The 10,714-nt window shown below is 40.6% G+C and overlaps 1 long non-coding RNA gene across 1 annotated transcript; it reads right to left on the bottom strand.

The window, feature by feature from the left end:
• Positions 1-3,863: 3,863 nt before the first annotated feature.
• On the bottom strand, positions 3,864-9,319 carry LOC109623448 (uncharacterized). The gene is made up of 3 exons (XR_003895670.2): positions 9,264-9,319; positions 9,009-9,164; positions 3,864-3,999 (listed from the first exon to the last, which is right to left on the bottom strand). It is a non-coding gene; the product is annotated as an uncharacterized LOC109623448 (long non-coding RNA).
• Positions 9,320-10,714: the final 1,395 nt, after the last annotated feature.

Genomic DNA, 10,714 nt, shown 5'->3' with positions numbered 1-10,714 from the left:
AGTGTGTGTGTGTGTGTGTAAACGCGTTTAGACTTGAGAAGACGGTTGGGCAGTGAAGTTGAAGGCAGATTGGTGATAGAAGTCGCGTAAAACAGACGTGTGAGGTGTCGCGGTTCAAGTACTGAAAAAAACGTAAGAAAGTTTGATTCGGCGTGATGGCTTCCCCCGACAATGGCACAGCCAAGGATACGAAGAACGCTCCATCAAGAAAGTGAGTAAATTCCTTAAAACGAATGTTTTGATGCATTAATTGCCTTTGCGTGGAAATAAAATTATTGTGGAAGTGAATTTTTAATCTTAGAAAATTTTCAAAATGGCGGCCACGGCGTTGAGTATGAATGAACAGCCAATCTTCATTCATTGGTTCGCCGGTTATTTGAGAAACATATAGCTTGATTCATTGTAACTAATTTCTGTGATTTTTTCATTATTAATTCATTACCATCGATAATATTGAAAATGTGTAAAAAAAAGAGTGAATTAGCTTATTTTCAAAATGGCTGTCACGACGTTGGATATAAATGAGCAGCCATCTTTTTTTTCCATTACATTTGAGAATCGTAAAGCTAGCATCATTCATTATAAATAATTACTGTGGATTGTCCATTAACATTGTAATGATGCAAATTGGAACTTTAATTGCTTTTGCTGATTACCAAGCACAAATATTTGATATTAACTATAACTCCTTAAAGGATAGGTTTTGTCAACGTTCAGGCATACATACATTATTAGGCTGCATCGTACCAGCTGTTTTCAGCCAGGTTGCGTCGTCATATTGATTCCTGGTTGGTCATTCGGTGGAAAATCTGAAATTTAAAATGGTATTGATAAATTCCGTTGAATAAGCTACAAAATAGTGATACGCTCGCAACAGTTATATTTTTACAATATAATTTGTATCATACGATTAATTTTGAAACAAACATTGGAAATGTAAATCAAACTTTGATCTTAATATATATTAAATTAAATAAAACCTGATTATTTTTGACAGGAAAATTCCAAGATCGAAATTAAATGTGGTAAATATAACCACGCAAATCAGCTTTCAAAGATGATCTACTCACGTTACAAGAAGTGTCTGAAAGATGGCATTTGATGTGTCTGAAAGATGGCACTAGATATGTCTGAAAGATGACATAAGATGTGCCTGAAAGATGGCACTAGATATGTCTGGAAGATGACATAAAATGTGTCTGAAAGATGACACTGAATATGTCTGAAAGATGACATCTGATGTGTCTGAAAGATGGCACTAGATACGTCTGAAAGATGACGTTAGATGTGTCTGAAAGATGGCACTAGATATGTCTGGAAGATGACATAAAATGTGTCTGAAAGATGACACTGAATATGTCTGAAAGATGACATTTGCTGTGTCTGAAAGATGACACTAATTACATCGAAACACAAGTATTTCCAAGTGCAGTGGATTACAGTTGTCCATCAATTTATGATGTACTGAATACTATAGAGCCTGAAAAACTCATAGTTATTAAGTCTTCAGACTTCAACCTCAAATGCGGTTGATATGTCTAAGCGATGGCAATTAATCCAGAAGAATCAAATCTCAATACACAAAGAGTGGCTGGTGTGTCTGAAAGATGGCACTAACTACATTCAGAGGCACAAGTATTTTCTAGTGCCGTGGATCACAGTTGTCCATCAATTTATGATGTACTGAATACTATAGAGCCTGAAAAACTCATAGTTACTCAGTCTTCAGACTTCAACCTCAAATGCGGTTGATATGTCTAAGCGATGGCAATTAATCCAGAAGAATCAAATCTCAATACACAAAGAGTGGCTGGTGTGTCTGAAAGATGACACTAACTACATTCAGAGGCACAAGTATTTTCTAGTGCCGTGGATCACAGTTGTCCATCAATTTATGATGTACTGAATACTATAGAGCCTGAAAAACTCATAGTTACTCAGTCTTCAGACTTCAACCTCAAACGTGGTTGATAAGTCTAAGCAATGGCAATTAATCCAGAAGAATCAAATCTCAATACACAAAGAGTGGCTGGTGTGTCTGAAAGATGACACTAACTACATTCAGAGGCACAAGTATTTTCTAGTGCCGTGGATCACAGTTGTCCATCAATTTATGATGTACTGAATACTATAGAGCCTGAAAAACTCATAGTTACTCAGTCTTCAGACTTCAACCTCAAACGCGGTTGATAAGTCTAAGCGATGGCAATTAATCCAGAAGAATCAAGTCTCAATACACAAAGAGTGGCTGGTGTGTCTGAAAGATGGCACTAACTACATTCAGAGGCACAAGTATTTTCTAGTGCCGTGGATCACAGTTGTCCATCAATTTATGATGTACTGAATACTATAGAGCCTGAAAAACTCATAGTTACTCAGTCTTCAGACTTCAACCTCAAACGCGGTTGATAAGTCTAAGCGATGGCAATTAATCCAGAAGAATCAAGTCTCAATACACAAAGAGTGGCTGGTGTGTCTGAAAGATGGCACTAACTACATTCAGAGGCACAAGTATTTTCTAGTGCCGTGGATCACAGTTGTCCATCAATTTATGATGTACTGAATACTATAGAGCCTGAAAAACTCATAGTTACTCAGTCTTCAGACTTCAACCTCAAATGCGGTTGATATGTCTAAGCGATGGCAATTAATCCAGAAGAATCAAATCTCAATACACAAAGAGTGGCTGGTGTGTCTGAAAGATGACACTAACTACATTCAGAGGCACAAGTATTTTCTAGTGCCGTGGATCACAGTTGTCCATCAATTTATGATGTACTGAATACTATAGAGCCTGAAAAACTCATAGTTACTCAGTCTTCAGACTTCAACCTCAAACGCGGTTGATAAGTCTAAGCGATGGCAATTAATCCAGAAGAATCAAGTCTCAATACACAAAGAGTGGCTGGTGTGTCTGAAAGATGGCACTAACTACATTCAGAGGCACAAGTATTTTCTAGTGCCGTGGATCACAGTTGTCCATCAATTTATGATGTACTGAATACTATAGAGCCTGAAAAACTCATAGTTACTCAGTCTTCAGACTTCAACCTCAAACGCGGTTGATAAGTCTAAGCGATGGCAATTAATCCAGAAGAATCAAGTCTCAATACACAAAGAGTGGCTGGTGTGTCTGAAAGATGGCACTAACTACATTCAGAGGCACAAGTATTTTCTAGTGCCGTGGATCACAGTTGTCCATCAATTTATGATGTACTGAATACTATAGAGCCTGAAAAACTCATAGTTACTCAGTCTTCAGACTTCAACCTCAAATGCGGTTGATATGTCTAAGCGATGGCAATTAATCCAGAAGAATCAAATCTCAATACACAAAGAGTGGTTGGTGTGTCTGAAAGATGGCACTAACTACATTCAGAGCCACAAGTATTTTCTAGTGCAGTGGATCACAGTTGTCCATCAATTTATGATATACTGAACACTACAGAGCCTAAAAAAACTCATGGCTATTCAGTTATCAGACTTCAACCTCAGATTTGGTTGATGTGTTTAAAAGATGGCACTTAATCCAGAAGGATTGAATCTCGAAATACAAAGAGTTGTTGGTGTGTCTGAAAGATGACACAAGATGTGTCGGAAGGATGACACTAATTACATCCAGAAGCACAAGTAATTTTAAGTGCGGTGGATTACATTTGTCCATCAATTTATGATGTTCTGAATACTATAGAGCCTGAAAAACTCATAGTTACTCAGTCTTCAGACTTTAACCTCAAATGCGGTTGATAAGTCTAAGCGAGGCACTTGATCCGGAATGATTAGATCTCAATATACAACCTTAGAATGATTGATGCGTCTTAAATATGGCACTAATTGCTGAAGGACCAAATCTTAAAATCCAACCTCGGAGTGATTGGTGTGGCCGAAAGATGAACTAGTTACATTCTGCGTCTAAAGCGTATCCAAATGCATTGAAGTAGTTGTTTAAATTTCATCTATGACGCCGACGATAAATTGTATCCGAATAAGATGTAGATGCTAAAAAGAAAATGAAAAAAAGCACAATCAATTATAATATTTTAAAAATATGAAACAGATACGCAATGTATTAAAGTAGCATGCATACAATAGAGTGTGGATATGTAAGTAATAATATTTGACTTTTTATGAAATTGATTCAATAGGAAACTTACACGACAAATGTCCAAGGATGCCACCGTGTTAGCCAAGGAGTTAGAGGAAGAGCGACAACGCAACGCGTCACTGACGAACAAGCTCAAAAAGGCAAAAGCAAGTAACAGGTTATTGGAAAAATCAATGGGAGAAGGAAGCTTCGTTCGCCTGCATTCCACGATGCGCGAGGATGACTCGGCAAATGTTCAAAGTTCTGTCCTCATGTCGTCAATGAGCAATTTGTCGTTTGCGTCACTCCAGGTGCCGGAGTGCAAGCCTATCAACGATGAAGAGGAAATCGATCGGAAGACCTACGAGCAATGGAAGCAGATGCTGGAGGCATCCATGCAATTAGCTGGCGTTAATGATGAGATAACAAAAATGAACATCTTCAAAATAAAAGCTGGCCCGAAACTGTTGGACGTTTTGGATGGAACTACATCAAGCGCGGAGTCTCCAGATGCAGCAACCTGCCCATACTCAAATGCAATCCAGCGACTGGACGCATTCTTCGGCTCGCGAGACTACACATTCATGCAGCGGCAAAAGTTAAGGTCCTTGATCCAACAACCAGGAGAGCAGGATGTGAAGTATGTAAAAAGAGTAATCGTAATCGCCAAGTTATGTGATTACGATGATGCAAATCTGGCGGAACATGTTGCGGATACTATTCAGTGCCATGCTGTAAACCGCAGTATTCGTGAAATAGGAAGGAAGATCCTACGAAAGAGAGGGTCTGTAGCAGATCTTCTGGATAAAGTGCGAGCAGCAGAAATGGAGCAGTTGAATGAAGAAATTTTCGCCAAGAGTCATGCATCAGCGCAGTTGGAGGTGGCGGCTGTTTCTTACGGTCAAGACAGAACTCCATCGTCAAATTACAGTGCTGGTTCTACAACGAACCAGAGGCCAAGATATTTCGGAACCTTCCGGGGTCGACGAGGATTGGGTCGTTCAAGAGGATTCAATCGACGGGAATTTATCAGGAACGAAACATCGCGCATCGAGTGTTGGCGGTGCAAGAGTGTGCGTCATCAACCGTCAGAGTGTAACGCAATCGACAAGGTTTGCTTCAAATGCCAGCGTAAAGGTCATATCGGGAGGGCCTGCCAACAGATGATGCAATCAACTAAGCGTCGGAACAGCAACGATGGAATTGATACAACTCATCCGAAGAAGATCGCGTTCGTCAAGAACGACGAGGACGGCCCGGTTGAAGAATCAGTAAGTGCTCATACAACAGAATGAATTTGATACTTGATTACTTGATTTAATGTTTGATATTTGATTCTTGAATTTCACTGAATTTATAAATGAATTAGAACATGAAAAAGTTGTTGGAACTTGTTATTAATATTGGTTACTTTGATTTTGGGTCAATTATAGAAAATGGGATGCCCCATTACGCCAACGTTGAGAACCACTGAAAACGACAATGTCGCGTTTATCGCTGATGCACGAGAAAATCAGCCCTCTTCGGAAATAAAACAGGATTCATTCTTGGGCCACGATAACACAACGGTTGGTTAATGTTTAAATTTAAATTATTTGGTAAGAAACTCTATTTCATGCATATTTCAGACAATGGCAAAATACATTCGGAGCTTGCGAGAATCAGATAATGGTGGAAAATACGACGGAACTATTGTTGGTCGTTTAGCAGGTGTTGAAGTCGTCTTCTTGATTGACTCGGGAGCGGATGTTAATACTATCGGAGCAGACACTTTTGATCTTCTTATGAGTAACTGCGAAACTAAGCAATCGTTGTTCTGCCTCGAAAAAGGTAGTGACGTACCCCTTAAAGCTTATGCTACTTTGGAGGACATTAGAGTGAAGGCAACGTTTGTGACAGATCTCGTCATAAGCGAAGACCGCCCTCATCTATTAGAAAAGTTTTTCGTCATAGAAAACGCGCGCGCATTGCTTGGCAGGAATACCGCTATCCGTCACAGTGTACTACAGCTTGGACTGGCAGTACCGATACAAAGTTCCGAAGTACTGCCAAGTTACCCTGGGGAAATTTTGTCATTGAACATAACTGATGAGTTTCCCAGGTTCAATGTACCTCCTATTATCCTTAACTACGATGAAAATATGGCACCGTCGCGGAAAATTTTCACCAATATTCCACCAGCGTTTCGAGCGGAGACCGAAAGGCGTCTAGTAGAGCTTTTGGAGTCAGGTATCATCGAAAAGGTTGACGGTACAATGGACAAAACGTATTGCTCGTCTCTTTTGGTAGTCCCGAAAGGGAAGCACGACATACGATTGGTCGTGGATTTGAGGGGCCCGAATAAGGCTATAATTCGCACGCCTTTTAAAATGCCAACACTGGAGTCCATCATGACCGATCTCCCTGGTTGCAAATGGTTTTCAACCATCGATTTGAGGAGTGCATTTTTCCATGTAGTGTTAGATGAAAGGTCTCGGCATTTGACAAACTTCTTCGCAGGCGACGGCATGTATCGCTTCAAGAGACTTCCGTTCGGACTAACGAACGCTCCGGATATTTTTCAAGAGATCCTTCAGACAGTGGTACTAGCCGGTTGTGAGGGGGTCCGGAACTATCTTGACGACATTTTTGTGTTCGGAAGAACTAAGGCCGAGCATGACAGGAACTTGCAAGCTGTAATGGAAAGATTACGAGAGCACAACGTGTCTATTAACGAAGACAAGAGCGTTTTTGGACAACAATCCGTAAAGTTCATCGGATTTCAAGTCGGTCACGATGGTTTGAGAGTCGAAGATGAAAAGCTAGCGGCAATTCGTTCCTTCAGAAGGCCCGAAACTCAGCATGAAGTCAAGAGTTTTCTTGGCTTAATGAATTTCACAGAGAGATTCATTTTACACAGAGCTGACAAAACAGAGAGACTGAGGGAACTTGCTAAATCCGAGAATTTCTACTGGGATGAACAATTGGAGTACGAATTTTCGTTTATGAAGGAAGAGGCGTTAAAAACAATTTCCAAGTTAGGATTTTTCGACATCCACGATGAAACAGAACTATTCGTTGACGCATCTCCAATAGGACTTGGCGCGGTGCTTGTCCAGCATAACAAGGAAGGCATTCCTAGGATCATATCTTGTGCGTCGAAAGCATTAACTGAGACGGAGCGGAGATACCCCCAAACGCAAAAGGAGGCCCTTGCTATTGTTTGGGGGGTAGAAAGATTCCCTTTCTATTTGACGGCAAAGACTTTCGTGGTTCGCACAGATTCCGAGGCGAATGAATTTATTTTTGGTGACGGATTAAAAACTAACAAACGATCTGTATCCAGAGCAGAGGCTTGGGCGTTGAGGCTGCAAGCATATGATTTTTCTGTAAAAAGAATTCCGGGTCAACTCAATGTGGCTGATGCATTGTCTCGGTTGATCTGCAAGTCACAGATAGATGAACCATTCGATGATCACAATGAAAAACACCTGCTGTACTCCCTGGACATTGAAGGAATGAAAATAACGTGGCAAGATATTCAGTTGGAGTCGGAAAACGACGCGGTAATTATCGACGTTCGGAAGTCCATGGAGTCAGGGATTTGGCTCCCAGAACAGAAACGTTACAAAATACATGCGAAGGATTTTCGTGCCATGGGTCCTATCATATTCAAGGAAGAGAAGATTATTCTCCCAACAAACCTCCGAAAAAAGGCACTGGATGAGGCACACCAAGGACACATAGGCTCCCCAGCTATGAAGCGGATACTGCGTGATTATTTCTGGTGGCCGGGACTAAGCGCGGACATCGAAAAGTTTGTGAAAAATTGTCTAACGTGTGTTACGATCTCCAGGAAGAATCCTCCCGTTCCCCTATCCAGCCGACAACTACCTGAGGGCCCATGGGAAATTCTTCAGGTAGATTTCCTTTCAGTTCAAGGCTGTGGATACGGGGAGTTCATGGTCCTTGTCGATACCTATTCCCGCTTCCTCTCGGTAGTAGAAATGCGAACGACGGATGCTAAAACGACAAACGAAGCTCTGCAAAAGATATTCGTCACCTGGGGAAATCCACTTGTCATACAGAGCGACAATGGTCCACCGTTCCAGAGTACGGAATTTATAGAGTTTTGGGAAGCGAAGGGTGTGAAGGTGAGGAAGTCCATTCCGTTATGCCCCCAAACCAACGGAGCTGTGGAACGCCAGAACCAGGGCGTAATTAAAGCATTGACGGCAGCCAAACTCGAAGGGATCAGTTGGAGAAAAGCACTGGAGGAATATGTGCACGTACACAATAAGATAAAGCCTCACGCGAGGCTTGGCGTTTCTCCTTTTGAGTTACTTGTAGGATGGAAATACAGGGTAACGTTCCCAGCCCTGTGGGACTCTACACTCAAGAAGATCGACCGGGAAGACATTCGAGAAAAAGACGCCTTAACGAAATTGCAAAGCAAAGATTATGCTGATGCCCGTCGTGGTGCAAGGCCATCAGACATTGCTGTAGGAGATGTGGTCTTGATGGCAATTCCCAGAAAGAGTAAGCTTGACCCTGTATTTTCTCAAGAACGGTACACTGTCTTGATGCGGGAAGGAGCGAAAGTAGTTGTGCGGAGTAGTCTGGGAGTGCATTATACCCGCAACATACAGGATTTGAAGAAAGTTCCTTTAACTACCGAGGGTTCGGACAACTGGGACACTGATGCGGAATCTACAAAGGACGACGATACTTTGGAAGCAACTAATGGTCGATTTGAATGTAGTCCAAAGAATGACAACTCATCGGAAGTAGCAAACGCAACGGGGCTACGACCGCAGCGAACAATTCGGAAACCGGAGAGACTGAAGGACATGTTTATGTATCACATTTTTTCGTGATGGGTAGGTGTAAATATAAGTGTAATAATCTGTGAGAGGATTTGCCTACGTATGATTTCAGGACTTACTATTTAAACTATTCCAGATGTTCGCTACACAGAAAAGGATGCGTGAATGCATCTGAATCCATCGTAAGCATCATCGGTCATCCAATCCACACTGCAGTCATCAAAATGCCAAACTCTGCAATTGAGGAATAGCCGTCTCAAATCCATCTCGTTATCCTATATTGTCACGTTGAAGGAAACGAAAAAGTAGTTATTGCAGTAGATTAAAAAGCAGCGAGAGAAATAAATAATTAATTCTAACAAATTACAACTTACAGATCCATAAGTAGATTCTTCGGAAAGTGTGTTAACGGTTTGAACAGAGAAAAAATATTTCTAGATTGAGTTTAAATATGGGCGAAAGTAACATGAGAGAGTTCTCTTCATCGACTCTCTCTTCTGCAAATTAAAGTGACAAGATGCAAATTAAATCGAACTTTTTTACACTTAGACGCTAGATTTCATCGCAACCTAGCGATTTATGGCCAAAAAGTTCAACAATACTTGCAACTTGTCACTTTAATTTGAAGAAGAGAGAGTCGATGAAGAGAACTCTCTCATGTTACTTTCGCCCTTATTTAAACTCAATCTAGATTTAACTGATAGGGGAGTACAGTACAGTAGTTGAAACGTCACTAGGCTAGGGGTGGTCATGTTTTTTTGTTATCTATAGAATCGATCATTTATAACACAATAAAAGGCCTTTTTACACGGAAAAATTTTTATTTTTTTTTCCTTTTACACTATAAATTTAATTTATTATTATTAGAGTAAAAAAAAAGAGAGTGATTTTTTAAACTACGCGAAAACAATCTTAGTTATTTATTAGTTCAATTATTTAACAAATGCAAGTCATAAATATTGAACAACATCTTCAAATGTTTCTTATTTTGCATTGAATTAAAATACTTTAATAATTAATGAAATAAATTTTAATATTTATTATTTGATTTTTGGTGAGTATATTTTTTCTTTTTTTAATTTGACGATTACATCTGTTATAATTGAAAAAGGTAAGAGTAGGGGTGAAGGAGAATGTAGGTAAGTAAGATTGAATGTAAATTAAAATTAAGTCGATGAATAGATATACAAATTTGTACTGCAAATTTATATCGGTGTGCGACTTAACGAAGTTCATCTTCCTTTTGACGTGGAATGGAGGAAATGAAATGCGAGGAAAAAAAGAGCGAGCGAGAAAAGATCTCCGCTTGCAAGCACTCGTAGCTTCTTGAAGAAAGGAAGCAGCGAGAGCAAGAAATATGCCAAAGGAGTGTGTATGTGTGTGTGTAAGCGCGCCGGCCTGGTAAGCTTGTTCGGAAGGTGAAGAGAGAGAGAGAAACAAAGCGGGCAAAAGATCCCCACCTCAGCTTCTTGAAGAAAGGTAGCTGCGAGAGGAGTGTGTGTGTGTGTGTGTAAACGCGTTTAGACTTGAGAAGACGGTTGGGCAGTGAAGTTGAAGGCAGATTGGTGATAGAAGTCGCGTAAAACAGACGTGTGAGGTGTCGCGGTTCAAGTACTGAAAAAAACGTAAGAAAGTTTGATTCGGCGTGATGGCTTCCCCCGACAGACTGCAGCGATCGACACGCTCGGTCGTGTTCCCGGCGTGCTCACCAGAAAGTAAACTCTAATTGAGTATAAACCAAAAATTAACTGGCAATATAGCGCTAGTTCGCTGCGCCATTTTTCGCTCTTTGTTAATACAAAGAGCACCCATAAGCAAGAAGAAG

Source organism: Aedes albopictus, chromosome 2 (assembly GCF_035046485.1).
Source record: "Aedes albopictus strain Foshan chromosome 2, AalbF5, whole genome shotgun sequence".
NCBI classification, from domain to species: domain Eukaryota; kingdom Metazoa; phylum Arthropoda; class Insecta; order Diptera; family Culicidae; genus Aedes; species Aedes albopictus.
Note: the sequence above shows the minus strand (reverse complement) of the source record. Positions and strands in the feature narration are given on the sequence as shown.